The sequence below is a fragment of the Arachis hypogaea genome, chromosome 17 (assembly GCF_003086295.3).
Source record: "Arachis hypogaea cultivar Tifrunner chromosome 17, arahy.Tifrunner.gnm2.J5K5, whole genome shotgun sequence".
NCBI lineage: Eukaryota > Viridiplantae > Streptophyta > Magnoliopsida > Fabales > Fabaceae > Arachis > Arachis hypogaea.
Genome location: NC_092052.1, coordinates 49,704,791 through 49,720,514, shown reverse-complemented (window position 1 = coordinate 49,720,514; position 15,724 = coordinate 49,704,791).

Here is a 15,724-nt window from a genome sequence, read left to right as displayed (position 1 = left end):
TTTACATCCTTATGCTTATGACAATCAAAGTATTTGAAAGTCGTATATATGATTATATTTTGAGATATTTTTGCTTCTTCCTTAAAAATGTTTAAGGATGAACTGTTACGAAATTTCTTTCGTTTTGTATCAATTTTCGAGGGCAAAAATTTTTATAAGGTGGGTAGGATGTAAGACCCAGAACTTTTGAAAAGTCTTATTATGATAAAGTCTCAAATCATATAGTTATTTATAGCCTTAATTTCGAAAATCATTTTATTAAAGATAATTAAGGCAAGTTTTGATTTATTGAATTTGAGACGAGTTATGATTTTTATCCAATTTTATAATTATTGGGTTATTTTCTATATTCAGATTATGAATTTGGCAGTTATGAAATAAGAGGGGTTTTACATGATTTGGATTAAATAATCAATATTTTAAATATTAATACTGCTATTTTGGAAAATAGATAAATTAATTATATTATTTCTAATTTTTAGATTTGGACCTTTTATCGAAAATAATTTGTGAAAATGATGAACAAATGGTATTTTCTATATATAATTAGTGTTGGATTTACATTGGGTTTCAATTACTATATTTTTTCCAATTTCATTTGAATTTACCAAATTGCCCCAAACCATAAGTTTCAAAAATGAAACCCTAATCCTTGTAACCCAGCAGCCACCACCCCAACCCCCTTCAGCAACACAAACAACAGCACACGGTTTGGTTTCCTTTCCCATTTCCAGGAAAGGAAAGAAACAGAAGTAGGAAACGAATTGAGAGGGAAGGAAGAAGGAAGGTTCGCCGGCGTGGAGAGGGAAGGGAGCTCACAGTGCCGCCGTCGCCCTCACTGCGTCGCGCCGCCGCGGCAGTCCACGCGTCCTTGTCACCGTCGCGAGCCTCCTTGCCATCGCCACCATGAAGCCGCCGATCTAGTCCGAGTAAGAGAGAGATCGAGACAAGCTTTGAGGAAGGGAGAAGCCGCACTGTCAGCGTCGCACAGAAAGGGACTCACCGCCAGCTCCGTCGTCCTCACTGCTGTGCCACCATCGGGCCCGCAATCGTGGAGGAAGCACAGCGCCGCCGTGGGTCCATTCTGCCGAACCCGAAGGAGGATGGCCGAGACTGGGCGATGCTGGGAGAGAAGGAAACGCGAGCTGGGGAGCTGCGTCTAGTCGCCGCCGACGCGCCACTGACCGCCGCCGTTCCGCCGCGCCGAAGGTCCCTTTCCTGCTAGATCTGCCGCCGTCAAGCATGAAGAGAGGAGGAAATGGTGTCGCGAGTTGGGGCTGATCCTTTTGCGGCCGTTGGATCTGACCGGAGAAGGGAGCTGCATCTCTATGTTTCTGACCGCCGGGAGTGGTTCTGTGACTTCCAGGATCACCGCCGGAGCCTCTGGCCGTTTCTGTCACTTGAGACCCCGCTGCCGTCGCCGGAAAACTCTGCCGGTAAGGTCTTGTTAATGGATTCTATTTCTTTTGAATTTCGAGAATACCATAGTCACGGCTTGTTGCTGCAGCGGTAATCTGAGTCGCGTGGAGGGAGAACGAGTCACTGGGTGTCGCCGCACCTGGCCTTCGTTGCCTCTGTTACCGGAAACAGCCACCGAGTTCTCTGTTTGGTAAGAAATTATGTTTCGAAAAGCCTCGCGTTAGTATTCTGTTGTGTTCGGTTAATGAATATGAGTTTTAATAACATGGGGTTGAGTCCTGATTATTGTATGTTGCGATTAGTGTTGCTATGGTTATTGCGGACGTGGCTGGGAGCTGAGGTCTTGGTTGCCGTCAGTTCGGGTTGAGGCGGAAAGGACTTTATGAGGCGTTTGGGTTATGGAATTGCGTTTTGAGGTAGGGGCGCTTTCCAAAAACTATGTTTTGTGTATTGGAATTATTACATATGGATACTGGTGTGAGATATTGTGTATTTGGTGATTGTATCGGCCTTATGTATAATTTGATTGTATCGAATGATTATGAATGTTTGTTTGGCTGGATTGTTGTACGGATTTGTGAAATGTAATCTTTGGAAGTTGATTCTTTAAAGATTTGAAATGAGTTTAATCCGTTGAGGATTGGTTTGAATTGAGTCAATTATGTTGATGATGTGAAAGATAGAATACTCTTGAAATTCAGCCTGGGTTGCTTTAACTGATTTGGTTTTGATAAATGATTTATTGCGGAACCGATTCTTTAAAGCTTTATAAATGAGTTAAATCGGTTGATATTGAGTTAATTTTTGAAATGGTTTCCTTGAGGTATGCCATCGAGGCGACTGTTGGATTTAGCTTGCTTTTGAATTGATTTCTGGTTTTGAGCTGTTGAAAAGGAATGAGAAACGGTTTAGTTGGGACCCGAACCGGGTGGCAAAAGTCCAAGTTTTAGGGGAGGTGCTGCCGAAATTTCTATAAAATCCGAGTCTTTATTGAGATGTTGTCTGGAAAATGATGAGTTAAAGACTTCTGCTATTTTATTTGAATTATCAAGAAAAGGATGATTCATGCTTTCGAAATGAGTTAGTAAAGAGGAAATTGTGATTTAGTCTTGCTTCTTAAGAAAGGCATTGTATCTCTTTCAAGAGGAAGTTATTTAGATGAAACTTGTGTTTTAAAGCTGTTTGAATGCGAAAAGGGTTTATGCCTTTGAATTTGACTTGGGGGTTTCAATTAAAGAAGTTTCAACGACTTTGAAAGAACCTGGATGTCTATTGACAAGTTTTATTTTGAAATGTTTTGAGAAAGGTTTTAAGTACTCTTTGAACTCTGAACTTTTGCAAGACTAAAACAATTTTGAACAGTTGAAACGCTTTAGAATTTATCATGGGGGTTGAAGCTGGTTTTGCCTAAGTAAAGGAAACGGCTTTGAAAGAAGTAAATGATTACGTGACTCGGTTTGGCTTAGATCCTATTTTATTACTCAAATCGGAAAGCCAAGGTTTTAATGATTTTAAATGAATTCGGCGAAATGAGTTATGCTATTCTCCCCTAAAGACTTGAAACTCTGTCGAGAAACTTTGTTATAAAATCCCATTGTGAGATGGGTGATTTTGAATGTTCCCAAAATGAAACTTTAACTTTCCATGGTTTTGGAAGTTTTGGAAAGAGAATGCCGAGAGTGGCTTTGTTTTAAAAAGGGAACTCACTTTGAGTAAATTTGGCTTATGAGCCTGAGATGATTTGAGAAATGAGATCTTTAAAGCCAAGGCTGAAAAGAGTTGAAACTTGATTTCAAAGTGAAATGAATTGAGAAAATGATTTATGGCTTAAATGCCGATTTTATGAATTTGATGATTTTGAATGTGGAAGTGCTGTTTTATTATGAGCCGGAATGGCTATGTATGATTATGAATATTGACTGGTTCTGGATTGAACCGTGAGCCGGAATGGTTGTGTGTGATTATCAATATTGGCTGGTTCTGGACTGAACCGTAAGCCGGATGGCTGAGATGGATATTGATCCATGGATGAGAATGAATGCATGTATATGCTGAATTATTGATAATTGTGATTTTTGCACTTCCACTATTGGAGATGAGGGTTTCCCTGGGTAGTAGCAATGGCTAGCCACCATGTGCTCCAGGTTGAGACTCGAAGCTCTGTTAACCCAATGTCGTAAGTGTGGCCGGGCACTGTGAAAGGCCCGGATGAGCTCGCCCCCATAAATATTCACCAGTGATGGTGATGGATAAATATTCACCAGTGATGGTGATGGATAAATATTCACCAGTGAGGGTGATGGATATGGATCTTGATTATGATCAAGCTTATGATGAGTATAACTCGAGTTGGGGATGCACGACAGAGGGACAGTCCAATGGTTAGCTACCAGGACTTGTCGGGTTGGCTCTATAACCGACAGATGATATCATCAGCCATTAGGGACAGGCATGCATCATATGCATCTATGTGACATTGTTTGGGTGTGTATATTATACTTGATTTGCCTATGTGATTAATTGCTAATTGTTCTACTTGCAATAACTGTTTGTTTGTGCTTGCATCTTCCTTTTTGTGTTTGCTACTGGGACTCTGTTGGATTGTGGTGATTGGTTGATGGTTGGATTGTTTGGGCCTAGGGCCGTGGTTGGAATGAGATGAACCGATGGTTGATTTTGGTTTTGTGTTTCTGGTTTGGAATAAAATTATGAAAGGCTATTTTGGTTCCGCATAGATAAACCGTTTTGAAAGGCTTCTGAGTTTTTGAGAATTGAATGGTTCCTCTTTCAGAAAAGATTTCCGACTTTACTTTTATTGTAAACCGTTGTTTTTGAAAAGGAGGCATAAGACGGTTATTAATCACTGGTACGGTTTATACTCACGTATCCTATTACAGTAATTCCTAAAAACCCTCTACTGAGAACCCTTTCGAGGATGATGTTCTCACCCCCCCCTACATTTTTCCCCTTTCAGGATATGGTCGCAGAAGTTACGAAGAGCTTATTTAATTGTTGTTGTGATGCTCTGTATTGTTTTAGCTATGGTTTATTGTACCCTCGCCTTTATCTTGATATATATTCTGTAAGAGGGATAGGAATTGTATTGGTTAATGTTTGTAATATTATTTATATATATTTATGTATATATGTGGATGTACTCTTTTTGAGTTGTTGTAAGTTGAATGGTATTTATGGATGTACGTTATCGAACGAAAGTATCTTTGGGAGCGGTATTGCGGTTTAAAGTTTTAAACAGGCTCATATTTTAGTATTAAATAATGTAAAAGTCGTCGTAATGTCCGAGCTATCAAAGGCGCGCAGCCGGAAGCGTGAGCTTTGGTAGTTAGGGTGTTACATGGGGTAAATTATATTTGTGTTCCTAACATTTAAATCGTCCTATTTGTATCCCTAACGTTTGTAAAAGTGATTCAATATTATCCTGCTGTCAATTACACATCATGAGCGCTTTAGTTTGAGTTTTAAAAATCTTTTCTTGAAGTTATAATACAAATGTCTGGGATAGAATCGATGATTTACTCCGAAAAATAGCTAATCAAATGTTAAAACTAATTCCTACAATATTTACATAATTCACTTTTCTAGGGACATAATTGAATCTAAACACAAATAGTGAGTATAATATTAAAATCGAATACATCCAAGTGAGACCTAATTGAGAATGAATACATCTAAGTAAGAATAATTGAAAAATATAATCTAATTTGTTAGTATAATTGATAGTAGGATAACATTGAATCACTTTTATAAACGTTAAGGATACAAATAGGACGATTTAAACGTTAGGGACACAAATAGGACTTACCCCAAACGTTGGGGACAAAAACGATACTTTACTCTATAATATATGTTCAAGATAACACTTAAAAAAAGTTGCCTAATATATATATATATAGGCAACTTTTTATACTAGTAGCAATAAAATAGTTATAACAATGAATTTTTAATCAACACACTATAAGTGATGCTGTTAATAAATTAGAAGACACTTATCAAATGTTGTTCTATTAAATATATAAAAATAACCATTAGAAAAATAATATATTACTCTTTTTTAAGAGTGGTCTTTAAATTTATTGTAAACTTCACTTCTCAAGTGTTGCCTAAAATTTTTTATGTTTCTTAAAAAACAAAAAATAAAAACCCAAACAACAACGCTAACTATTGTGCGGAGAAAAAAGGAGAAAATAAGAAAGAAGAGTCTATTGTTCCTAGCAAAACCCCAACCCTAACGAAATTCCTAACCCCAATCCATTCCAAATGATTCGTTCCTCTCTGGTTCTTCAATGCATTCGATGATGACCCGTGTTCCTTTAATTTATTGAGCTTCGATCTCAATCTTTGCTCGCGAATGAGCTTCGATCGTTGAGCTTCGATCTTCTCTGCTCGTGAATGAGCTTCGATTCTCTGCTCGTTGAGCTCCGATCCTCTGCTCCTCTTCCTGTTGAGCTTCGATTCTCTACTCGTTGAGCTTTGATCCTCTGCTAATAGAGCTTCGATCCTCTACTCCTCTTCTCGTTGAGCTTCGATCCTCTCTGCTCGTGTTCATCATTGACAGTCACTGTTCGATTATCACTACTCACGTTTTTTGTGAGATTCTCGTTTTTGGCATTCTTCTGTAGGTACTGATGATTCTACCGTTCTTTCTCTATTCTATTTTAGCACCTTTTTGTGTTTTGAATCCTAATTTTTTGGTTAAACTTGTTGCTGTGTGCATCAATTTTAAACTTGTTCTGCTCTACTCTCACTGCTCCAAAAGCTGGTCAAATCATGAACCTAACATAAACTCTACAATAGTCGGCAGCAGAGGCCATAAATCGCTTCTGTCACCGTCGTCGTTATATAGCTCGAAGGCAGCACCAACTTCACATTTGGCATCATCGCTAAGGCCACGAAATTGCGGAAACCTTGGCGACTGGAATGGGAGACGTCGGATAAGGGGCTGAAAAAGTGGTCCAGAGACGGCAAAAATCATGTTCCTCTCTTTTTGTGTTCATATATACCGCCATCAAAGTCGGTATGATGCTGCCTCTTTCCTTTCCATTTTTTGTTTTAGTGTTTTTGGTGATTTGATCCCCATTCTAATACTGGTGATACAGTTGTTGTTTCTATTTGCAATGATGACTCTGCCTCATCCTCAAAGCTCGTGATGCTTTCTTTGTGTTTCCGTAGGTATTGATGATTATGATTATATGATGGAGTAGAAGATTTTGATGATTTTTTATAGTGAGTTTGAACTTATTTAAGAAAAATAATGGAAGGACCACTTCCAATTTTCTTACTGATCTTGTACTTTTGTATTTTCTTTCCCAAATCTTTACTCTTCGTACAAGCCTTTCTCCCACCATCAGCACTCTGACCTCTATTTTTCTATACATAAATTTTATAGACAAGGGTAGTTATGAAATTCATGCTGGTCTATTTATAGAAGAACAAAAATGATAGCAAAAGACATGTGTTTCTTCGACAAGATGTGTGCTTCTATACGGTATTTACTACTAATGAAATATGTTTTACTTTGTTCTGTCACTAACAATGTGCTTCTTATTTTAATAATTACTATTATTTATTACTTATCATAATTGTCATTAATGTTATTTATTTATTTCGAAATATTTCAACTTTCAAGCATAGTGGTAGTGACTAAATTCGGGCAAAGGAAAAAATAGAAGATGAAAGTTTTGAGCTTCTCTGAATGTCTCCGAAAATTTTTTGTATTGGAGAGTTAACAATCCATATATAATAATCCATTTGCTACTAAGCTACTGTGAAATGAATAGCTGAAGATCTATACTGAAATGAGGATTAAGTGAAATTTGAACACACTATTTATATCATATATACGATGCTGCTAAACTTGTAGATAAGGTAAATCTTTAATAGAAATCATATTTGACTATTAAAGGAGATGATGTTTTGGAAATGTATAAAACAGAGTACATCTTTTAAGTACCATGAATTTCTTTAGTTCTTTTGGGGATTTATTGTTAATATGATGCTGCATGCATGATGAATTTTGATCGCTTTGAAATTAATTATATATTATTCTTATTAATTAATTAGCCCATTCTTTTTTGTTATATTTTCCAATAAATAAATATATATCTGTAGCTAAGGCGGGAAGGGCAACATCATGGATGTGGAAAAGTATTCTTTTTGGCAGGGATTTTCTTTTGAGAAATGGAAGATGGTTGATAGGGAACGGAGAGCGAGTAAGAATTCTGGAAGATAAGTGGATAATGAATTTGGATAAGGCTCTTGTTGTTAGAAACCTCGATATTGAGTTTGTGAAGGATCTAATTCTTCAGGGAGAAGGGTGGAATATGGATAAGTTAAAGTTGTATTTTGATGCAACTTCGGTCGATAAAATCCTCAGAACCCCAGTAAGTTTTTTGGAAGGGAGGATAGCTTTTGCTGGCCTTTCAGACCGGATGGCATCTACACTATCAAGACAGGATATCATGTTGCTAGGAATGAAAGGAGCCTACAGAACAATAATCCATCTACCAGTGAAGATCTAAAATTCTTATGGCACGAGATTTGGAAATTAAGAGTTCCTCAAAAAATCAGAACCTTTTTATGGCGGGCTTCGCATAACATTCTTCCTGTTTTTGAAAATCTTTTTGATAAAAGAATCAGTAACACCCCTATGTGCCCTATTTGTTTGCAGGAACCAAAGACCACTGAGCATGCATTGTTGCTATGTCCCTGGACAAGGGCAGCTTGGTTTGGAGCACAAATTCAATGCTGTCCTACGGCCCTAACAGTTTCTTCTTTTAGGAAGTGGATGATGGAACTTCTAGGAAAAATGAGGCTAAATGCAGGGGCTAATTATGATCTTTGCAGTAGTAAGGTTGGTTTTCTAGTTTGGGAGGTGTGGAAAGCGAGAAATCTAGCAATATATCAGAAGACCAATCCTAATCCTATAATGGTGATTTGCAAAGCTAAACTAACGAGATCAGGCAGCAGGGTTACCTGGAGACCACCACTGCAAGGTTGGATCAAATGCAACGTTGATGTAGCATTCGTTGGAGCTCAATCTGTGGGTGCTACGGCAGTAGTATTCAGAGACCATAATGGTACCCTTCTCTCAGGAATCAACTCCACCATAATTGCGGCCTCACCATTGGCTGCGGAGGCATTAGCGGTTAGGGCATCTTTAATTATGTCATAAAATTTCCTAATGCAGAAGGTTATCATAGAATCAGATAATCAAATACTCATTCAGGCACTAAAGTCACATGCATCAATTGCAGAAATTCAAGTTGTACTAGATGACATACTACATTTAGCAAGAGGCATTCCAAATTATGGTTTTACCTGGATGCCCAGAGAAGCAAACTCATTAGCGCATGAAGTGGTGAAACTCACAGGTCAGGGAACTCTCCACCAAACTTAGATCATGTATAAGCCATGTTCCATCAGGAACATCCTCCGCAAGGATAATTTGGCCGCCTCAAGTTTAGAAAACAGATCATGACTGATGGCAGGAACCTTTTAGGAGGTCAAGAGGTCTAATTAGGCTGCTCTGGCAGACATCTCGACGCTTCAGGTGACAATGCGGACAACAGAGGCAGTGCTTGGAGTTGAAGCAGAGAGGGCCACGACGGTTGCTGCATTTCCAGAGGAGTTTGCAAGGTGGTCTAATTTTGGTAGATTGGCGAGGATGTGGCTGGTGCATGTGTGGACAACTACACTGAAGGGATTGTGTGTAATCGGAAGGATATGTTATCTAATAGCGGTATCCAATCATGGGAGGCGGTGAGAAGAACCTGGAATCTTCGTCGATTTGCGGAAGTGGACTGCTCGCTGAATCAATAGATTTTGATGCGCCTTAGTCTCGGAGACAGCAAAAGTAACCCGAAGCTTGCATTGGCCTTGGAGTCGGAACGGTCTGGTCAGAGTTTTGCGGAAGAGCTTGAGTAGGAACGACGCACTAAGGGGACTGAAATCATTGGTTTTCTAGGTCAGGTGCGGGTAGGGTGGTCCATCCGTTTGTTGTGCTCTGGGCCTTTGTGGGCTGGGCACCATCCAAAAAAAAGGAAGAAACCAACAGAAGAGGAGAGGAGGGAGGCAAGTCATGCAAAGTCGCTAGCAGTGGAGGGGCCGAGACCGATCCACGGAGAGAGCCAGAGTCAGACAGCTCGCTGCGGAAGGGAGTGGCACTTCGAGTCTGTAGCTGTATAGAGGGAAAGCATCATTCACCAATGGAAGTCTTCGCTCAGGCGCTGGTAGGGGAGGGAAGTGCTGTTTGAATTGCAGAATAAAGCCAGGTCGGGTGGAGCTTCTGTATTGGTTGGGTCTGGGCCAAGCTGTTGGCCTGTTGCCCTGAAAGAAAAAAAAGAAAGCTCGAAGGGTTTGAAGGCAATGGTGGATATTTATGGTCTCATCCTTGGCATCAACCCTTTGAAGATGAAGAAATTGCAGCAGTCATGGAGGCAGTGTAGAGAGTTGAAGTAGAAGCTCGGAATATGATTGTTATTGCCGTTTCTCCTTTTTTTTTACTTGTGTCCAGCTGTTCCTCTCTGTTGTGGGTTGGGCCGGGGCCTAGCCCATGACAATGACCAAATATATATATATATATATATATATATATATATATATATATATATATATATATATATATATATATATATATATATATATATATATATGTAGCAAGTTTCATGTGTTCAGAACTAAGTAATGATGTGAGTATATACATATGTCATATATCTAATATAATAATTAATACTACTATCAAATTCGGTCCTTCTCGCAAAAATTCTAAAAACTCCTTTATTTTCAGAAGAGAGTTAGTTGTCACTTGGATCCGTGCTTGTACTTGAAGTAACTACGCCATACTAATTAAAAACTCCTTCATTTTCTTTCTAATGCTTTGGTGTGTACTCTTGAATAATTTTTATTTGATTTTAAATGGTTAATTGTTAGTATTGGTGTTTGGTTTTTATTTTTCTTTTGAAGGATATTGATAAACAATATTTACAGATTTTTGGCGTATATAGAAAATTGTTGCGTCATAACCTCGTAAGATATTTCTATCTCATACTTATTTGCTTTTATATGTGTATGTTGTAACACCCCATTATCCTAAGCATCACCTCGCGCCATAAAGCGAAGGATAACAAAGTGTCACGATAGTTCTAAGGCTCCTATAATATTTTATATATATATATATATATATATATATATATATAGAGAGAGAGAGAGAGAGAGAGAGAGAGAAAGAAAGAAATAGTAATACTAGAAGCCCGATGAAGGAATAAAAGCTCAAATTGCATAAAGCGAAATTATGAAACGCGAAGTGTTCACACACAATAACTAAATGCATAGGCACGCACAGAACAAGACATAATATATATATAAAACCTTGTAGATACCTCCAGGATACACAAAGTAGTACTTAAGTTAAACAAGACATATATATAAGTATGATATACAAAAAGAGGACTAGTCACAGCCTGCGGAGTTTAGGCCGGCTAGTCAAACTGAATACAACGTAGTTTTGAAGTTTAAAATAGCAACAACCTATCTCTCAAAGTTTTAAGAAATAAAGCCTCTAAGGCAACAAGGTTATATAAATACAAAGGATGAGAGAGAGACTATATCAAAATAAAGCAGAATAAAACAAAGATGAAACCATACTCCGCTCTGTCACCATTTCGCAACTCACCGAGGTGGGTTACGACCTGCATCTGACAAATAACAACAACATATGGTATGAGAATCGGAGGTTCTCAGTATGGTAACAGTGCCCAATATATAAGATATAAGGTTCCGGGACGCCAAAGGCAATCCTAGGATTTCACACCGATATAGATATTCAAGCTTAGAATAAATAAATAAGTTAAATTATAAACAATAAACATGGTTATCTAAACTTAGGGGATTTCTAACTGGTACTAATCACACCGTTGTATCCCACAGCCTTCACCAACCTAGCCTCTGTGCGATCCCCTCGCCACCGCCTACCTGACCTCTTCAACACCAGACAATCACAAGTATATGCAAACAAGTAATATACATGCAATATACATATACAACAAGTAAACAAATAGCAAGTAGACATGTGATTCATTTAGGCATAACTGAAGTTAGGCAAAGCAAACAAACAAGTAGAAGATGCATATGATGAATGCCTGCCCTATTGGCTCGTGATATTACTTGTCGGTCTATAAATGCCAACCCAACACATCCTTCCAGATGTAGCCTTCCTACCACGCCCAGAGATATAGGCTCTGCACACTCGTGCAGTAGAGAAATCTGCCATGCCAGAGATATAGGTTCTGGACACTCATACAGTAGGGAGTCTGTTATGCTAGAGATATAGGCTCTGCACACTCATGCAACAGGGAAGGAAACAACAACAACTGTCTCATCATAAATCATTCAAAGATATAGTGTTGGGCACACTCTTGCAGTAGAAAAACTGCCACGCCAGAGATATAGGCTCTGCATACTCTTGCAGTAGAAAAACTACCACGCCAGTGATATAGGCTCTGCACACTTCCATATAATGCAATAATTTCATCATTCCTTTCCAAGTTCTCAACTCATCATAACCATCACCGGTTTCTAACTTCTCAAATTCATCATAAGCATTCCCATTTCTCAAAAATCTCTTCAACCATATACCTCACAACTCGACATTCACCAACTCAAGCTAGAAATTACACAAACCTTCCAAAACCTATGTCACCAGCTTCAATCTCATAACTAAAAATACCATTTTAATTCTTTTATTGTTTTCTTCCTTGATTCAAGACCCTAAAACTGGCAAAAAGGTTTTAAACAAGTGTTACGGAAGTTTACAAGCTTGCTAGGAAGGTAAAACAGTTGAAAACAAGGTTTTTTTAAAAATAGGGTAGTGTGCGTACGCACTCTTAGGAGATTTTTCTCAAAATGTGCGTACGCATAGAGGCGTGCATGCACACGAAGGGTAAAATTGTTCATTTTTTAATGCACTCATAGATACTTGCGAACGCCCTCAACAGAAGGCACTACCTAGCTTGTGCGATATTTTTGAAATCATGGAAAGAATCGTCGAAGATAGAAAAAAAACCTTCCGACCTTGTACTGCTCGGAAAGTGATAAGAGAGTTGTTGCCGGTTTAGAATCAATCAAAACAAGAATCAATTCGTTGGTAGCATAGTCCAAACCAACAATGAATTCTCAAGATCAAATATTAAATCCAATACAAAATAACCGAGAGTAGTTAAACCTCGGGTCGTTCTCCCTAGGAATGTGGTGCACGAATTGTAAATCACACTTTTCACAACTCGTACCACTGACCAGCAAGTGCACTGGGTCGTCCAAGTAATACCTCACGTGAGTAAGGGTCGAATCCCACGGAGATTGTTGGTTTGAAGCAATCTATGGTTATCTTGTAAATCTTAGTCAGGAAGTCAATTATGTTTATCAGTTGAATTGCAAATAAACAATAGAGCATGGATTAAAGGTTACTTGTTATGCAGTAATGGAGAATATGTTGGAGTTTTGGAGATGCTTTGTCTTCTGAATCTCTGCTTTCCTCTGTCTTCTTGTTCACGCACGCACATACTCCTATGGCAAGCTGTGTGTTGGTGGATCACCGTTGTCAATGGCTACCTTCCATCCTTCCAGTGAAAACTACGCTCACGCGCTCTGTCACAGCACGGCTAATCACCGGTTGGTTCTCAATCTGGTTGGAATAGGATTTACTATCCTTTTGTGTCTGTCACTAACGCCCAGCCTTCAGGAGTTTGAAGCTCGTCACAGTCATTCAATCCTTGAATCCTACTCGGAATACCACAGACAAGGTTTAGACTTTCCGGATTCTCATGAATGCCGCCATCAGTTCTAGCTTATACCACGGAGATTCTGATTAAGGAATCTAAGAGATACTCATTCAATCGTATATAGAACGGAGGTGGTTGTCAGGCACACGTTCATGAATTGAGGAAGGTGATGAGTGTCACAGATTATCACCTCCATCACAGTTAAGCGCGAATGAACATCTTAGATAGGAACAAGCGTGTTTGAATGGACAACAGAAATACTTGCATTAATTCATCGAGACACAGCAGAGCTCCTCACCCCCAACAATGGGGTTTAGAGACTCATGCCGTAAGAGAATACAAAGTTTAGATCTAAAAATGTTATGAGATACAAAATAAGTCTCTAAAAGTTATTTAAATACTAAACTAGTAGCCTAGGTTTACAAAAAGTGAGTAGACTATGATGGATGATGTAGAGATCCACTTCTGGGGCCCACTTGGTGTGTGCTGGGCTGATATTTAAGCAAGTCACGTGCAGAGGCCATTTGTGGAGTTGAACGCCAGTTTTTGTGCCAGTTTGGGCGTTCAACTCCAGCTTTTGATCCTTTTCTGGCGCTGGACACCAGAATTGGGCAGAGAACTGGCGTTGAACGCCTGTTTATGTCATCTATTCTTGTGCAAAGTATAGACTATTATATATTGCTGGAAAGACCTGGATGTCTACTTTCCAACGCAATTGGAAGCATGCCATTTCGAGTTCTGTAGCTCCAGAAAATCCACTTTGAGTGCAGGGAGGTCAGAATCCACCAGCATCAGCAGTCCTTTTTCAGCCTGAATCAGATTTTTGCTCAGCTCCTTCAATTTCAGCCAGAAAAATACCTGAAATTATAGAAAAACACACAACTCATAGTAAAGTCCAGAAATATGAATTTTTCCTAAAAACTAATGAAAATAGACTAAAAACTAACTAGAACATACTCAAAACTATATGAAATTAACCCCAAAAAGCGTATAAAATATCCGCTCATCACAACACCAAACTTAAACTGTTGCTTGTCCTCAAGCAACTAGACAAATAAAATAGAAGACTAATAGGTTGAGAAGCAATAATATCTCAGAGTTTTTGAGTGAAGCTCAGATTCTAATTAGATGAGCGGGACTAGTAGCTTTTTGCTTCTGAATAGTTTTGGCATCTCACTTTATCCATTGAAGCTCAGAGTGATTGGCATCTATAGGAACTTAGAATTCAGATAGTGTTATTGATTTTCCTATTTCAGTGTGATGATTCTTGAACACAGCTTCTTTATGAGTCTTGGCCGTGGCCCTAAGCACTTTGTTTTCCAGTATTACCACCGGATACATAAATGCCACAGACACATAATTGGGTGAACCTTTTCAGATTGTGGCTCAGCTTTGCTAAAGCCCCCAATTAGAGGTGTCCAGGGTTCTTAAGCACACTCTTCTTTTTGCTTTGGACCTTGACTTTAACCGCTCAGTCTCAAGTTTTCACTTGACACCTTCACGCCACAAGCACATGGTTAGGGACAGCTTGGTTTAGCCGCTTAGACCAGGATTTTAGTCCTTTAGGCCCTCCTATCCACTGATGCTCAAAGCCTTGGGATCCTTTTTATTTGCCCTTGCCTTTTGGTTTTAAGGGTTATTGGCTTTTTCTGTTTGCTTTTTCTTTTTTTCTTTTTTCTGCAAGCTTTGTTCTTTGCTGCTTTTTCTTGCTTCAAGAATCATTTTTATGATTTTTCAGATTATCAATAACATGTCTCATGTTCATCATTCTTTCAAGAGCCAACATATTTAACAGTCTTAAACAACAAATTCAAAAGACATATGCACTGTTCAAGCATTCATTCAGAAGACAGAAAGCATTGCCACCACATTTAACTAATTAGAATTTCTCTTATTAAAACTCGAAATTTTATTGCCTCTTATTCAAAAGATCTACTACTTTATTCATGTTTGCTGATGATGAGAAAAATAAACTATAGCTTAATTAGAGATAAAATCAAAATAGATACTAATTACTACTATATGACTCCTAAGGTAAACTTCTATAAGGACACTGTCACAGAGTTAAGGCAGAAATTGGAAATTAACAACCTTTATTCTGGGGGAACGGGGGTTCCTCTAATCCTTGGGGTGCCTGGTCCTACAAGAGAAGACTTTTGGCGCTTCAATTCCCTTAAGTCACGCCCTTGCTCCTCTTGTTCTTTGAACATATAGGTCAGCATTTGACTGTGTTCCTTCTGTTCTTTTATTATTTGCTCCATAGCTTCCTGTATCTTGGTAACAGACGTCTCAAGATACTCCCAGTATTCAGATTGAGGGATCTCTGGGAGGAATTCCTATGCTCTCTTCTTGATGGGATCATCCTGTGCTTGTTGTTTTTCCATTGATGGTTTGGTGATTGGCTTCTCAATTGGGATATACTCAGTTATTCCCATCCTTACTCCAGCGTCCTTGCAGAGCAGAGAAATCACGCTTGGATAAGCCAACCTGGCCTCTTTAGAATTTTTGTT